Here is an 18,000-nt window from a genome sequence, read left to right as displayed (position 1 = left end):
ATTTCAACAAAATAATATAAGGATTGACTATAGTCACTTTCTTGAGTTACTTATTATGGTTTGATATAAATTAGAATTCAATATATTTCAAAATTAATACTTAGATATATAGGTGAACAAATACTGCTTTCCAAAATAAAACCTAAACAGTTTTACCAGAAAACATTTTTACCATGTTGATTTTTCAATAGGATAATTTTTATATTTATTTCTATCCTTAGAAATACCACCAGGAAAGAGAAGGAATTTATTAGCATGGTATTCACTTTCTTTCTTTTCCCCTTGCATATCACGATGACGTTCCTCATTCCATCATTCTATCACCATCTTGACAGTCTCCAAGCAATATTTCATCCTTCCCTTTTCATCACCATCCTTATTTTGTACATTCCTTCAAGAAGCAAAAACAACTCTCTCCTCTCAAACACAAATAACTTAAGAAATTCCTATATATACACAAAGTACAGCCTGTTCCACTTCTCATCTTGACATCTTGCATTTCCATGCAGTTCCATTTTTCTTGTTGAATGTGGGAAACTTGGTTGCCCCCTGTTTCAGGACACATTTCTACTTAGTGTCTTCTTCATCCTCTGTTTGCAGTGAACATGATATTCGCTAATCAGTGAAGAGACATTAAACTATGAAAGGATGGTCCTCTCAAGTCTTCTGCAGGCATTTCCTCAGAGAGCTAAGGAAAATATCATGATGACTTTGATGAAGACGTAATTTGTTAGAGTCTTTAGAATTTGCAAATGGTCAATTCAGTTCAATGTGTGTAATGTCTCTTGAATTCCTCCAAGTTTTCTCTATACAGTGCATGGCTTTATTTTTAATTAAATATAATCCTAGTTCAACTTTTTGACCAATATTACTTGTTATTTAAATTAAACCTTAAAAAACAAACAAAAATCCTTCCATAAGAAATTCATTCTCTTATACAGTTAAGTACACACATATATATACACACATATATACATATGTACATATATATATCTTGCCATTAAATCTAACATTTTAGCTAATTTAATGTTGGCCATCTATTTATACAAGTTCAAAAGTACAATTTTGAGGGCAAATTAAAGATTTGTGAGTAGATCCTCGCAAATTCAGAAGACAATCTATGGTTCGCCCTACCCAGAGAAAAGTTACTAATTCATAGAATGAGCTCTTGTGGAAGCATGTTAGTTGCCTGCACAATTGCATAAAATGCTGTCCCTGCCACTGTTACTCTCACTTGCAATCTTCCCTCCCACAAAAGAATGAGATGGGTAGAAATTTTTCTTCAAAGGTGAAAACACTGGACCAATGGCTTCAACTACCCTCTCAAATTCTTTTTCTAAACTGCTATAACCAAATTCTCTTCAATTTTAAGCAGTACACATAAGCACATAAGTTAGAAAATTTGTTATGTAAAACAAGACATGGGAATTGTTTGGAAGCAGTTTGACTAAATTTTATATTACAACCCATGTTATTCTGTTAGAAGGTCAAAAAAAGAGTCTTGGTATATTTATATTAAATATGTATTAGATTATGTAATGATTGCACAAATAAGATTTGAACAAAATGGCTTCTGATATTCTACCTTCTTTAATAGAAGAATTAAGCAAATTAGTGAAATTGCCAGAAACATATAAGGATGCTTTTGATCCTTGCACAATCTCAAAAATGACCTCAATGTCAGCAGTGTGAGAGTTCAGAAAACATAGGGTTCAAGCAGCTTAGGAATTGGTAACACTAATAATTAGGAAGTACTGTAAAAATAGTTTCCTTCATTTCAGTTGTAAAACTTTGTAAAAGATATGTATCAGAGTATCCACGAGTATGTTCAGTTAATAAGAAAATCTTAAAAAGAAATGAAGACATCTATCTTATAAGAGCCTGCACAATGTCTCCAATTAGGTAAATCCTCTCATTACATTTCTATTCTTTAAAACCTATTATACAGTCACTTAGATAATTATTATCAAAACAGGCCTCTCAACTGATTTATCTAGAAGAATGGTTCTTATCTTCTTTTGGAAACATAGTACTTCATATTTTAACTTTTCTCAAGGACCTTAATTGTCAGCAATTTGTCACTAAATCATCTGCAAAGGACACCACAAAAAAAGTACAGATAGGAATTCTGGGCAGATTAAGCATTTTAATTAGTCATTCACTTCTGCTTTCAATGATTTCATAGCCAGGGGATTTGGCTTTCAAATGTTTCAGTCTGATATCCTCCATGTCAGAATACTTACTCCGTGAAGAAGAAAAAGAATACTTAAAACATTAAGGTGCAGAAAAAGATTGTTTTGAGGTGAAACAATTAATCTCACTTTCTGCCTGGACTAGATATCACAGTGTGAACTGACACTAATAAACACTTGATTACAAAATAGAGAAGTAATTGTTTCCCATGTTTGCCTGCATGCAAATATTTTCCCATATTAAAGTATTGTTCCTTAGTTTTACTGATTTTTTTCTCCTTTCACCTCATCAGTAACCCTACAACTAACAGAACCATTTATAATGTTTTTCAAATTGATAACTGTTTTATGTTTAGGCTTACAAAGTCATTTTCTCTCTGTGGTTCCTGAGAAAAGTCACATATTCTCTACAAACTCCAAGGAATATTTATTGTAGAATCATGTAGAAAGAGTAGTTGTTTTCTTGTTATACAAATAAGTTTAAGAACTAAAAATATAATCCACTGCATAGGTAAAAAGGGTTTAACTTAAGAACAATTGTTTTCTGAGAACACACTGCATTTTCTGTAAGTGCTTTGATGGCCACCAGTCTCTCATTCTGGGTGGGTTGCATTCCACTGCTGATGTACTTAAGTTTTGTATTTCATTCAAATGTCACTATTAGGGTTGTTGGTTTTTCAATGTTTTAGTCTTGGAGACCCAACAAATCTGCAGCCAATGAAAACTCATTTTTTTAGTTTCGTGCCCAAAATATATCATCATGTAACTTAAAAAGATCATACTTTTATTGCAATATCAGATGGGCTAAGTTTGTTACCTCCCAGCAGATTAACCTCCAAGTCTGTACCAATTCATTAAACATGCACATCAGTCACCGTACTGCAGCATAATTTATTGCAATTAAGCACTTCCGTGTTGGGGAACCCAAATGAGATTGACCATTATCAGTGCTGTTAATGGTTTTCTGAACAGTTGCCAGTTCATTCACCCCACCAACCCTTCAATAATAAAATAATTTTGACAAAGGGCCCATGTTTCAACATTTTTAATAAAAACAAAATAGAAAAACCATCAGTAACTGAGCAGTAAAGTTTCCTCTCTCTTTCTTCCTTGCCAAAACTAACAGAAAAGAAAATGTCAGTCTGGCTCCTTGCCAGAAAAAGAGGAAATTGAATGGTCTCAGTTCTTATTCTTTGACTAGTAGCATTGTGTACATAGAATGCTTGGCTCTTGGGTTCATTTTGACAGAACTGAAATAGAGATAAGAAGTTTTGAGGACTCCATTCTGCAATTTATAGACCTTGATTCTGTTTAAGATCTTTCAATACCACATAACAAATCAATGTGATTTAGAAAATAACGTTGTTTCTGCCACTGACATAAGCCATATGTGAACTGCTAAGCTACTATGCAAGCCACAGCTATAAATTTTGGTCACTTGCAGGAGAATCCTCATTATTTGGGGCATCAAAATAATTCAAACCATTAACATCATCTTGAATGATGTCTCACTAAATTGCTGTCTGGTAATGAGCTGAAAGGTTTCTCACACTAAGGGAAGATAAAGCTCTTTTGAAATAAATTTCCCAGGTAATTTATTCAGAATGATAGGACCATGGCCTCTGTTTAAAAAAAAACAGACTCTGATATATTAAAGTCATTCATGTCCCATTCACATATACAGTGACTATAATCTAAGGAATACAAATATTAGATACAGACAATGTTCTTTTCAGACAGTAGAGCTATTAATTACAAAGATGCCAAAAACATACATATATATGTGTCTATATATATATGTATATATATGTGTCTATATATATGTATATATATGTGTCTATATATATACATATAAAGTGTGGAAATTTGTTCTTCTATAAAAAACAAAATGGGTTCTTCCTAAGCTGTTAAACTTACTCCACATATCCTACTGAGAAGAAATCAGAACTGCCATCATTTTTGCTGGAAATAGCTAAAATAATGTATGTGGCAAAAAGGGTACATGAAATAGTGACTTTGTAATTTTCTACTTGTTACCCTCGTTTTACAGTGCATACAAAGCATAGTACTGGTATGGCTTAGCCAGTGGGAATCTAATCTCACATAAAAAGAAATCTAAATTTTTAGACCCTCTTCAGATTTAGTCAATTATTCTATGTTTCTGGTATATGTGCAGATGTTTTTTAAACTGTATAGAATCAGAAAGTATTTTTAACATAATTCACTATTAAGCTTCATTTGTAAATATGGGAGGGGAGGAAGCTGTGAGATTAGACAAATAAAATGAGATTAGAATAATGAATCAAATTCAAGATTCCAAACAATACTCAAGGGCTATATTCTCAAAAGCCATCTTAATTGGAGTTCTAGTCTCTCTCCATTTCTTCTTTTCTTCTCTTAAAAGTGCAGCTACACCCAAAACTGGTCGGTTCTTTTCCATTTGCACAGAAAGTCATTCAATTCAGCCAATTTCTAAAGTCAGTCCAAATCCACCTTCATAATAACTACAAAAGATGTATTTAATTTTTCATAGAAATTTTTTTATTCCCACATTGTAGGAATGTTGGGTTCAAAATACACATTAAGTTTAAATGTCCATATAATCATCATAAGGCTAACAATAATCAATAAATTATCTGTTTTAAGATTTTTATTTTTCAAAATTAAATACTTTCAGATGATTGGGTATTTAAAGATAATTCCTTATTTAATATAAAATACCAAATATGGTGGTCCAGAATTCTTGGTTTGAAAAGTAAATATTGTCAAAAACTAACCTTATGAAATACAAAATAGATACTGAACTAGGATTTTAAATTAATGTCTATCCTTTTATCTAAAAAAAGATTTTTCAAATTTAAAAATTGCATAGAACACAATTCAAAATGTCATTTGCCCCAGTTTAAAAATAATAGAGAAAAAAGTTAATTTTGTCTACTAATTTCATATAATACACAATGTAAAACACATATATAATGTTTGTATTTATTTTTATTTATTTATTTATTTATTTATTTTCATATAATACCTTGTATTAGGAATGGAAGAAGAAATTTATTAGAAGCCTAAGACGTAGATCACTAGATGAAAGCATTTCCAATACATTAAAGAAAATAAAAGAAATATCCATTAAGGGTCCTTGTGACATTTGTCAAATGGGAAATTTTAAGGTTAGTTATGAATTGGATTTAAGGTAGGAAAGAAAAGGATTCAGCTGTTAAAGGTGGAGTAGTTTTCTAGAGTGGAATGTGTGCAATAAAAAGCAGAAGGTTTGAAGGTGCACCCCACAGGTGGAAGGGAGAGAAGCCAGACAGAGTAGTCATCACAGTGGAAGCTGAGTCAAGTTACCAATTAAGAGAAGATGAAATAAAACCTGAGTGGGAAGTGGTAGTTTTCTAATTATAAATATCCTCGGTTAGGATATATTATAGAGGGTAATGCCACCAAATAGAGATGAAGTGGTATATGATTGGTGTGGATTATATTATCATCTCATTTTTAAATGAATGGTCTCATGTTAATGTTGGGTTTGAGAATCAGAAAAAAAAGTGGGGACAATACTTGATTAACTTCTAGTTTGGGGGAGAAAATGTAAATAATGCTGAAATTATTACCATGAGATTTTTTACATGGCACTGAATGACATATAGATTAGAAACAATTTGCGAAGAAAGGAACCCCTTAATGAAAGGACTGCAGTTTAAAACCAATTATCTATGAGTTGGTAGTGCTTACATGCCTCTCTCTCTCTCTCTCTCTTTATATATATATACATATCTATATAAAATTTCACTTAAAATATCCCATTGAGCTATATAATACATAACATATACACATATATGTATCTATACACTTACATACATATATACTATGTATGTATATGTATGTGTGTGTAAGAATATAATATATATTAATCTTAATGGGTTATTTTAAATGAGATACTAATACAGGTTGCTAGATTACAGTAGAATAAAGAAAACACAATCCCATAATGAGGCAGGATCCTGCAAAACATCAACCTTTGCTCATTCATGCCTCTGGAAACAGAGGTTGGTTTCCCTAATCCCTGTTTTTCCAACCCTATCCAATCATGTTCTAAGCATAAGAGTACTACAATGTCAATCCCAAGATAATGGTACTTGCAAGACCCGCTTCAGAGCTGCATGAAGGAGCTGGCATGGTGAGCTGGTTACAGAGAATACAGACTTTGCTGAAACGGTCTATCTGAAAGTTGGCTGACAGGTGGCAAATGAACTTCTAAGAGAAGCAAGACGGTGATGAAAAATTAATTAGATGCTAACATGTTTGATTTTCCTTCCTCCTCCCCTCCCTCCTCCCTCCTTCCCTCCCTCCCTCCCTTCTACCTTCCTTCCTTCCTCCCTCCCTCCCTTCCCCCCTCCCTCCCTTCCCCCCTTCCTCCCTTCCTTCCTCCCTTCTTATCTGACTTTCTTTCTTCCTTTAAAATTTCTTTTTTCTTCTGTCCCTCCCTCCCTCCCTCCCTTTGTTCCATTTCTGATAGGAGACGTACCTTTAGCCACCAATAAATTATCAAGAAAAAATTTGAAGCTGCTGACATTGAAGATTACCAGATTCTCCCCTGAACCTTCAGTATACTTAACTGAACTGACAAACATTTTGCCTATGATCAAATTAGACAAAAGGATTAAGACCACTGTCATTACAGTTTTTCCCTTCTGTTTAATTTTAACATACCTTCTACACAAATGAGATGAGGTGAAGAGAGCATTTGTTTTCATTACCCTGTACCTAACTGAAGTTCTCAGTATTCGCTCGCATTTTGTCTGCCTCACAGATGTTTAGGCCAAGGACAGCAGAGTGGATCTGTGATGTTCACAATATCCATGAAATCACAAATACACTGTAGCACCAATGAGATTTCAAATCACGAATGCACTGTAGTATCAATGAGATCTAAAAAATTAAATGTGTGAAACTTAATTTATCCACCCCAGAAGGATTAAGAGTAGAGTTTAGTCTGCCAGGATGCAAGACTTTGATTCCGCAGAGTCTAGGTACTAAATACTTGTGCTGAACTCTCCCTCCAGATACAATTATGCAAGTTGTTTATGGGGAAAAAAAAGCTATCATAAGAGTCACAATTTTTAATCATTATTCTCTTTTATGGGTGTATAATTTTCTGGGTAAAAATGCTCTGGTTTGTCGGAAATTTTCTTCTTTGGTATTTCACCATTCTTTAAAAAGACTTGGATAAATAATGGATCAGCTTCCTTAGAACTAAGATTCTATTTTTTAATTACAAAATACTTAAAGGTTTAACATTTTTATTTTGAGGCTGAAATTTGTATTGCCATTGTATCTCACCTCTCCCCGGCTAAACTATTTCCTCTTCCAAGGTAAGTCCCCTTGAAAAGTTACCACAGTCTTTTCTCGTTACTAGACTATTTTAACTTTAAAAAGAATTTAAGCATTTTAAGAGAGAATGTGGGGAAAAAATAACTCACAAACTATTAACCTGAAAACTTTACTCCAAAGGAGCATTCTTTCTTATATTCAGTGAATTCGGTATGTGTATGTGTCTTTCCCCAGTTTAATTCTAATTTCATGATGCCAAGTTCCATCTGTGATGTCACTGTTTCTCCCATGACACCAGGAACAATATCCAGCATGTGTTAGGTCCTCAACAAATATTACTGATTCCCTCAAATCCAGGAAGATATCTTACTTTCTTGAAATTGTTTATCATTTATAAGTTGACTTCAATTTTACTAAACTAAATAACATTTATGGGATCTGAAAAAATAAACTTAAAACACATGGGACACGTGAGACTGGAATTTTATTGTAGATTTTGCAAGTAAAAGATAAGCAAATAAAACCATGCAATTAATTAAGAGGAAAAATTGTCATAAGTCTTATATAGGTGCAAGTAACTGTCGGTTGTTGTTATAAATGGAAGCAAACGGAAAAGTAAATAACCCAAGCTGGCAAATCTTCCTAGGAAAGCTTGTACTTTGAATCAAGCAATTGTGTTTTTACACTGACATTTGACTAAGATGGAATCTGCTGCGCTGGGGATCCACTCCAAGGGAAATAATAATGTCCTACTGTAAAGACACCACACAGGAGGCTCAATAAAGTTGTTCAATGTCTTCAACCTTTTTCCTTCTTCGCATTCCACCCCATGCTGGGCATATATCATTATGGAACAAATTCACATAAAAATTTCCCTCTTGCGCTTGGCCCCCAGAGGATTGCAAGTAGTTCAGTTTTCAAGTTTCAAAAAACTTTCGGTAAAAGCTAAGGCAGAAATGACAACAAAAATGTCACTCAAACACATAATACACAGTCAATAATTTTTGCCTGAGGAGTCACTAGCAAATATAATGGTTAGTTATGACTGTAATGCATATATTTATCCCAGATAATATGAGATTTGTGTGTGTGTCCTAGTCTTGGATGTTCACTGGAATGAAAGTATTTTTTTCTCCCAGAATCTTTTTTGGAAAGCTCATTTCACAATCCTATGCCAAATATATTCTTTTCAATATCTTAAAGGTTTTACTTATTATCACTGGAATTAATAATCACAGAAGCTGCAAGTAATTAAAGATAATTTTCACAATAAAATTAAACTATACTCCAAAATTTCTTGACAGCCTCTGAAACACAACAAAGGAATTTATTCATTTTAATGTTCTTATAAAAATAGAAATTAAATTAGTCCCATAGAAATATGAACAAATTTTAAACAACCCCCCATGACACACATTGATCTATGTAACAAACCTGCACATCCTGCACATATAAGCCCGAAATTCAAAGTTAAAAAAAATGAACAAATTTTAAATTAGACATTTCAACCTGTGCTATTTAGACCTGTGCTATTTAGACAACCTTTACGAGATGCAAATGATGAAAAATAGGCTACCTTCTCTTTAAATCAATAGACAGTGCAAATACCAAGAAGGCAGAGGACAACTCTGTTCATTTCTCTTCTCCACACTCAAAGCCCAGAACAGTGTTGAATGAATTTTAGAAGTATTTATTACATGAATGAATGAATATTCCACAAACACATCAATAGGTTTTTCACAGAGAGGCAGAGATGAGATGAAGGAAGTTAAAAAATCTGAAGACCTTATCTCAATATTAAATATTATCTTAATTACTAAAGCCAATCTCTGGAACCTTGAACTAACATGCATTTGAGTGTGTGTGTGTGTATAAATGATATCAGTCAAGCTGATTGTGACCCAATCACAACTCACAACTTCTCACCCTTATATTACAGGCAGAGAACAGAGATTATTATTGAATATATTGTTCTCTTTATAACATTTGTACATATAGGTTGAGTATGTCTTATCCGAAATGGCTAGGACCAAAAGTGTTTCAGATTTAAAAATTTTTTTAATTTTAGATTATTTGCAAATGCATAATGAGATACCTTGGGGATAGGATCCAAGTCTAAACACAAAATTTATTTATGTTTTACATACATCTTATGCACAGAGCCTGTAGGTAATTTTATTCAATAGGCTTAATAATTTTGTGCATGAAACCGCGTTTGTGAACATTAAACCCTCAGAAACAAAGGTGTGACTATCTCAGCCACCCATGAGGCAATCTGTGGTTATTTGGCATGACCATCATTCCCGACTCTGAATTTGTATGCTACCTGTAAGCCATCATTTTCTTATACTTATTCACACATAAGTACTTAACAGTAAAAAAAGACATACTATTAATACAATGATAAAAACAATGTGTTCAGGATAATGAAGCAGCCCAGTAGCATGACCAGAATACCTGTATCAGCTATCAAACAACAGCAACAACAAACAATGGCAGGCTTTCAGTCCCCACCTACAGTGCTGTGCTTTGATGAAAAGATTGCTGTGCACTGTATTTTTTGTTGTTTTTTTTTTTAGGTGAGAAGAAACATCAGAAGCAGTTGAGGGATCAGGAAGTGGGTCCTGCAGGGATGAGGAAGCATCCTCCCGGATGGCTTTTTTAAATGTTTCCTCCAGAGTCATCTGCCTCATTAACAATGGTTTTGTTTTAGAGAGTTCTTTGATTTTATCAGCTTACATCATTTATTTTTCTGTTACAAACGCACACTGCTCTAGTCCCTCAAAAAGCCCACCACCACACATTTTCACATTTCACCATGCCATTTATAGACTCTTTTTCTACAGTTAACAACGTCATTTTCATTGTCACTGTTATCACAATCACCTTGATTCAGAACCATTCCCTGGCTATTTCGCCATCTGTTAAGGAATTAACAACCGGAGCTTGATTATTGATGTTAAAAACTTCTTCAATATTGACTTCTGCCAGCTTACTGATGGACTTTGAAGGTACATTTTTTTTGCATATTTAAGGAGGTCAGACATTATTTCTTTCTCACTTGGCATATGAAATCCTTCTACGTCGCCACCTTTTTCATCATCATCACTGAATACAGTTTCAGGCCAGATATTGTGCCAGGCATGCACAACTGTGTCTTTAGTCACCGTGTTCCAAGCATTTGCAACAGCATATACAGCACCCTTCATGCTAAACTTTTTTGAAAACCTTCCACATGCTCTCCTCTGTTCACTGCTACTAGCATGCTGTTTGAGAAGCTGTTTTTATGTTTACTCTTCAAGGTATTTATATTTACTCTTCAAGGTATTCTTCTAAGAATATGTTGGTCATTGTTGAATTAATACAGTCACATTTGGAGGAAAGTACATGGGATAAACGTTATTTTTGATGAGAATTTCAGCTGGAGGATGAGTGGAAAAGTTGTCGAGGAATAAGAAAATCTTGCAGTTGTCATCCAGTCCAGCTTCCTTGCAGTAAGCACAAGCCACTGGTATAAAATGTTTGTGAAACCCACCAGCAAAATTGTCTCTGATGATCCATACCTTTGGGTTAGCATAATAACGGTCTAGTAAGACATTCCCTCCTTGAGAACAGCAAGGGTGCAAAGGTCTGTCTATCACAGCCAGTTTACACTTATGAGTGCCTACTGCATTAACACATCTCAGCACAATTATTTTGTCCGTGGCATCCTCAATTTCTATAAAGGCTGTCTCACCTGTTGTAGTCAGTGTCTTTTTGTGGTAAAAAAGCCAAAAGCGTGATGTAGTCAGTGTCTTTCTGGGGTAATAAAGCCAAAAGCATGAAGTTTCATCAGCATTATATGTTCATTATATGTTCCAGTGTCATATTTTCATCATCAATGGCCTTGGCACACTCATCAATGAATTTCTCTGGTGTTTTATGATGAGCAGCTGCTTTATACCTAATGTCCTTAAAATTTTAATGTCATGTCTTTTAAAAAAATTCTGCAGCCAGTCTGTTGAATATTCACAGTCCCTTTCAATTTTCAGTTTATTGTGATAGATCTTTTCTTGTTTTACCATCAGTATACGAGAAAGTGGATGTGTTCACTGCAACACTTAGGGTTTACTCTTTCAATACATGATTGAGATCTTCATTTTTAGCTTTATGTAGTGTTTCTCTATCTTTCACTAACTTCTGTTCATCACTTTCAGAAGAACTTCAATGGTGTATCCTTCTGTTTCTTCAGGTTATATACAGGAGTCACTCCAACACCATACTCTTCTGTAAGACATTTCACACTATACCATTGTCTAGTTTCTTCAACAGTGTGACCTTCTGTGCCATAGATCAACATAAGTTCTTCCTCTTTTTCTTATTCCTGTTAGCCATTGGGGTATGTACACACCTTTTTGACATTTTTAACAATATATTTACACCACAGAGCAGAGAATAAGCAAAAAGTACAGTGAGCAATGTCTGTAGGTCTTGGCCCCATGTGAGGCATGAGGAAGACCCTGCTGTTGGCTTACCCGGCCTGCACACATGCCATTTTATTACCCTTTGTGGGTGTGCTTGCATGGAGGAATCTGGGCGTGTGGGAAACAGATCTATCACAGCTGATGCGGGCTGGGAGGGTGTTTTCTCCCTTGGAGATGCTGAATAAATTGTGTGTTTTGTGCCTGCATTTTAATACGACCCAGCACATGAGGTATAGTGTGAAATTTTTCACTTCTGGTATCATGTCAACACTCAAAAAGTTTCAGATTTTGGAGCGTCTCAGATTTCAGATTTTTGGATGATTCAGATTTTGGATGAGAAATGCTCAACTTGTAATGCTGTAATATTGACCATCTTACAAAATAAACAAGCAAACAAAAAATTCTCCAGGCCCTAAGTATCCCCCACAGAACTTCTCCATTGCTGTTTTCCTTTCTAAAGAAACTCCTGCCTGCTCAAAATATACCTATATTCACTCTCTCCAGTTTCTCACCTCTCCTTCTTTATTCCACCAACTCCTGTTGGGTGCTCATCCCCACTCATTATGGAAACCATTCTTTTAAAGATCTCCATGGATGTTCTTCTGGCCAAAGCAACTGATCAATGTTCAATATTCATTTTAAATGATCTCTCTGCAGTGCTGAACACGGAAGATCATCCCCTTCTTCTTGGACACTTTGTGCTCCAAGGGTTCATAGTCCCTAATTTTACTTCTTCCTCAATGGCCAAGGCATCGCAGGCTCCTTTGCTGGCTCCTTCTCATTAGAGTTGCCTGTGTAACATTCAAGTGGATATGCCCAGGTAAATAATCCAGTCCTCTGTCTCATTCACATGAGCTCACCACATTGGCTATTTTGCTCATCCTTGAACTGGCCAATTTCATTCTGGCCTAAGAACTTGTTTATTTGCTGTCCTCTCTGCTTAAACCATTGTTCTACCAAATAGCTACATGACTCATTCCTTTGCTTCATGCATATCTCTACTTAAATATCACTGTGGAGAGGCCTGATTTGATGTAGCCCTTTTCTTCATGGTCACTGCAAGGACGCTGTTTCATTTTCTTTATAGCATGTTATTAATAATGGCATGTCACATATTTATTCATCTCTTTGTTTATTGTCTCTCTACTAGAATATAAGACCTATGAAGTCAGAAACTCCATCTATTTCATTCACCACCACTGTGTTGGTATCAGAAACAATGTGTGGCATACTATGGAGCTCCCTAAATGTTTGTTGAATGAATAAATAAAAAAGAATAGCATCACATTTAAGATGTGGTGTCAGTATATTCCATGTTTTGATATGCCACTAACCTACCTTGACATACATATTCAATATAAACATTTTGACATCTACAATCTACCTTGGAAATATTCTGAGCAAGGTACTGTGTATATGTATGTGGGTGTGCACACTTATAAGTGTGGAGGAGGGGATGTATTTCTACATTATATCCCTCAAGGAACTTACAGTTTATTTGTACACAATTTAATTACAACATGAGGCAATATATGGTAGATGTAACAGATGAATTTGTTTATTTTTTCATTTATTCAACAAATATTTGCTGAATATCTCCAAAGAACCTACACTAAGAAAGGCAATAAAAAGTGGGAAGAAACAAAAAACAAAGAAGAGAAATGATAGGAAATAGGTGGCAATATTTTAGATAGGTTAAGACTTATGCAAGCAGCAGGTTGAAATTAAAAGAGTTCATAATAGACATGACACAAAGGAGATTTTAATACATTAAAAATACAGTAAGGAGTAAAAATGAACTGAGTGACATTTCTAAACAAAAGCACCTGAAAAAGTATAGGTGGTGAAATACCCCATGTAAAGAAGCATTTTCTTCACTCACTCCCTAGAGAAGGACGATATTTTTGTTCAGACTACATAGTATGTAGCAAAGATGTAAACTCCAGAAAATTTATTTCAGGCATGAGGGGGGAAAAGCTAAACACCAGGGAAAATACATTCCAGACTACGACAATCAGATCAAATCGCATAATTTTATGAAATAGTATGTGGAAGCATCCCACATATCTTTTTATCCTAGATTTTTTTTTAGGACCAAACTAGTAAAGTTTTCATATAGAATTATTGTTTTGTTTTGAATCTGTAATGGTAGACATTACAGAATTGTCAAAAGAGGTTAACTTCAATTTTTGGCTATTTACATTCTTACGCATTTTAAGAATCACTCCACATGAATATCTGACTTTAACTTTGAAAAGCTTTTCACTTTGAGAAAAGTGTTAGGTATCTTAGAAAACTACAAAATTTATTTGTGACTGTATGAGAAATACAGTGCTCAGTATTTTTTTTTTCCACTGGGAATGTTTGTTTGTTTGTTTGAGTGCTAAATAAAGTTTCATAAAATGGTTGCCATATGGGTCTGGGATAATGTCTACGGCTTAATTCTTTCTGAATATTTTAGATCAATTATCAGTCTTTATAAATAAATATGCAGACAATTATCAAGACAAAAGTTTTTTGCAGAACTAACTAAAACATTTTAAAAATTTAAGGAAGCTGTATATACTTTATTCAAATATATGGCCAAACACTCTCTCAGAGATTGTTCAACTGGGGCTTTGGTTCTTCTTAATTCACCTGAGCACTGATTTGTTTGCCTTCAGTGGCTATGAATGCCAGAATCCTAATATTATCTTAGAACAAACTCTTGTAGTTAATATTCAATAACTATATGAAAAGAAGAGCAGCACCTGTCTGCGGTGGGGAAGGATTAGGAAGACCTGGACTTAGCAGACACAGAAAGTGGGCTCAGAAGCAGAACACCTATAAATTCACATTTTATTAGCCTGGTTCACATCCTGCTGGACTCCTCTTTCACTCCACAAGAGAAAATTCCTGTTTACATCTATAATCTCCTTGGGACCATGGAGGAGTATGAATTGTGCTCTATGGAAAGAACCAAAGTCATATTTGGGAATAATAAGCTTAATATGACCTGTGAAGGCTGTACATTTACTAATCTAAATTCCTCTTAAGAGATTTATCATCCTCAGTCCAATGAACTTAAACAGGAACCTCCTGTGATCATCAGTTACTTTAGTATTCTACAGTTAATAAACCAACAAAACTGACAGTGGAGTATGGCTTAAATTCTTATTTTAAAAATAAAGATAGACCAGCATGGCTAGAGCATGAAGTTATCTCTATTCTCTCAATGTAACTGGGTCTCTGAAACTTAGATATAGAGTGTTGTTAAAATATGTTTTTGTTAAATAAGCAAATACTTCTATTCATATGAATTCTATTTCATAGGAGACTGAAATTAAACAACTTGGGAAAGTAATCTAATTAGAGGAAGCATAGAATGTAAAAATCAGTGTAAATGTCAAAATATTCTATCCAAGCTCTTATCAGAAATAAAGACTCTGTCTTAGACTGAGTTATAAGAATATGTGGTCCTTAAAGATATAGATGGTATAATTCAAATAAAATATTATAAACATATCATCCAACTTTATCTTTAGTCGTTTAAATTCTTGTTTCAGGTAAACTGTTTTCTTTGAGCCACCCTATACAGAAATGGAAAGCCCTGAGAACAGCAAACCACAGGGTGCTAGCGTAGGGGCGAGAATCCAAAGACAGTTTAAGGGATTTTCTGGGGCTGACTTTGAAACAGTTTTTAAAAAATGGTGAGCAGTCACCTTACAGGGTTAATTTACACTATTATGGTACATTTGTTATGACTTTTGTTATGACGCTGGGGGTTAGAGTTTTTACTTCTCCAATCTCTCCTAGCTCTTATTATACTTATTTCATTAATAACCACATAGCCTGCCTTGTTCTCAAAAGTATTTGTAGTTGCTTATAAAAATTCACATAGTAAAATAAAACTTTTTAAATTAGGAAAATCAGGACACAGACAAAATGAAGCTCATATTTTATGAAGATAGATGCCAGAGAGTAAGAACTCGGAAATAAATGTGTATATTTCTGCAAAAGAATTAAAAATGGATCATAAATTCAGCTCTGACTCCCCTATCAGACAAAATAAATTGAGAAATATGATCAGTTATAAATTATCATTGTGCGTAAGATAAAAAAATACCAGCTCTTCCAGAGAAACACACATTTTGCTACACTGAAGTCTACACAAAACTCTCCTACGGTTCATCACAGAAGGGACACTGAGGAAATTTTGGGGAGCGTCATCCTCAATAATAAACCTGCAATACACAGAGAGCTCCACAGAGCTGTTTCTCACTGTGGCTGCCCCACCTTATTCACCGACTTCATGCCAAAGCACAATTTAATGTACAGAATTCGAAAGGACTGCCAAAACCACACAATCTAAGCAGGCAGCTTTCTGATTGCCTAACTTTATTCAGGGATACATTTTTATGCTATTTAGCAGACTAGATGGATCAGGATGCATATACTTCAGGCTATTTTTTTAGTATTAATTTTCAAAAAACGAGCTTTAATAAGAGTTGGATAACCAAGGCTACATTCTATGGCAATACCCTAGAGTTTAGGCATTGCATACAGCTGATCCTGATTGACAATTTATCCAATCCAAACTTCCAAAATCGCCTCTGTCAGAACCTTACAGGATCCTAGTCTGAATCATTTCCCACCCTAACTCTACAAAAAAGGTTAGCAAGGCAATATCTTCATGTAGGGCCAAGATTATTTTAGAAAACAGTTCTGGCTGTGCTACAACATATACATTATAACATAATATACATGACACCAAAATTTAAGCTCCTCAAAAGTGGGGATCTTTGTCCATTTTCTTTACTGCTACTAGAAATAATGTCTGGCATATGGTTGATGTTCAACCAGAATTTAATTACTGAATGAATGAATGCACAATGAATGATATGAGTAAAAGTAGTCCAAATCATTACCCCACAAAATGGCAGTTCTTAGGATTTTCAAGAACAAGAACCCCTTTTGAAAGTAAAAAATCACAACAATAACTTTGCTAACCCCACATGTTTAGAATTATTCCTTTTTGACAAAATTGCTTAGGAAAATTATAATGAACAAAGCTCCTAAAAATCAATGGTGATTAATAATTGGATTTATATCTTATTATTTATATGCATATATTTACATTTAATAAATGTAGGATGTAACAGCTTCATTGTATATAGATAATGCTTGATGTATATTTGGATTTATGGATGCATTATATTAACTTGGATATCTCCCAAGGGTACATAATCCATAGGTTGGGAAACACTAGATAAAAGCTTTGTCTTTATTATGTTGACGTTGAAATTGGTCTCAAAGGATATTTCAAATTGCTCACCAAAGCTATAGAAAATGGTGTGGTTAAGTGCATGTTTCGTGAACTCTGCAGTCCTACATTTGAATCATGGCTTCACTGTGTTCTAGCTAAATGGCCTTAAGAAATACACTTTACTTCTCTGAAGTATCTGAAAAGAACATAATTATACCCACATCAAGAAAGTATTGTGGCTGAGTGTGGTGGTTCATGCCTGTAATCCCAGCACTTTGGGAAGCCAAGGCGGGTGGATCACTTGAGGTCAGGAGTTCGAGACAAGCCTGGACAACATGGTGAAACCCCGTCTCTACTAAAAATACTAAAATTAGCCAGGCATGCTGGTGGGTGCCTGTAATTCCAGCTACCTTGGAGGCTGAGGCAGGAGAATCACTTGAACCCAGGAGGTGGAGGTTGCAGTGAGCCAAGATTGCACCACTGCGCACTCCAGCCTGGGTGACAGAGCAAGATCCTGTCTCAAAAAAAAAAAAAAAAAGGAAAGAAAGTACCATAAGGACAAGTGAAACAATATGTGCAAAGGGTTTCACAAATAGTAAGAGCTCTGCAAAGTGCTCCCTTTTTTTCAAGAGATACTAGATGGATAACGAAAATTAATTCATGAGAATACTCTTAGTTCCTTGCAATACATTCATTTCACTAGCACAAAGAGGCCTTAAATGCTGCATTTGAAAGGATTACCTGATCTGCCAGGGACCTCCTGTTG

The 18,000-nt window shown here is 34.6% G+C and overlaps 2 long non-coding RNA genes across 3 annotated transcripts in view; one reads left to right on the top strand and one right to left on the bottom strand.

The window, feature by feature from the left end:
- Positions 1-7,101, top strand: part of LOC107975723 (uncharacterized) — a 29,981-nt gene extending 22,880 nt beyond the window's left edge. Inside the window, exon 4 of the long non-coding RNA XR_010158803.1 lies at positions 6,712-7,101. This is a non-coding gene — a long non-coding RNA (uncharacterized LOC107975723). The remainder of the gene's footprint in view (positions 1-6,711) is intronic.
- LOC107975722 (uncharacterized) overlaps positions 1-18,000 on the bottom strand; it is a 229,454-nt gene that overhangs the window by 93,203 nt on the left and 118,251 nt on the right. The gene's annotated exons all lie outside the window — the stretch shown is intronic.

This window comes from Pan troglodytes, chromosome 6 (genome assembly GCF_028858775.2).
Source record: "Pan troglodytes isolate AG18354 chromosome 6, NHGRI_mPanTro3-v2.0_pri, whole genome shotgun sequence".
In the NCBI taxonomy this organism is placed as follows: Eukaryota; Metazoa; Chordata; class Mammalia; order Primates; family Hominidae; genus Pan; species Pan troglodytes.
This window is presented reverse-complemented; position numbering and strand designations above follow the sequence as displayed.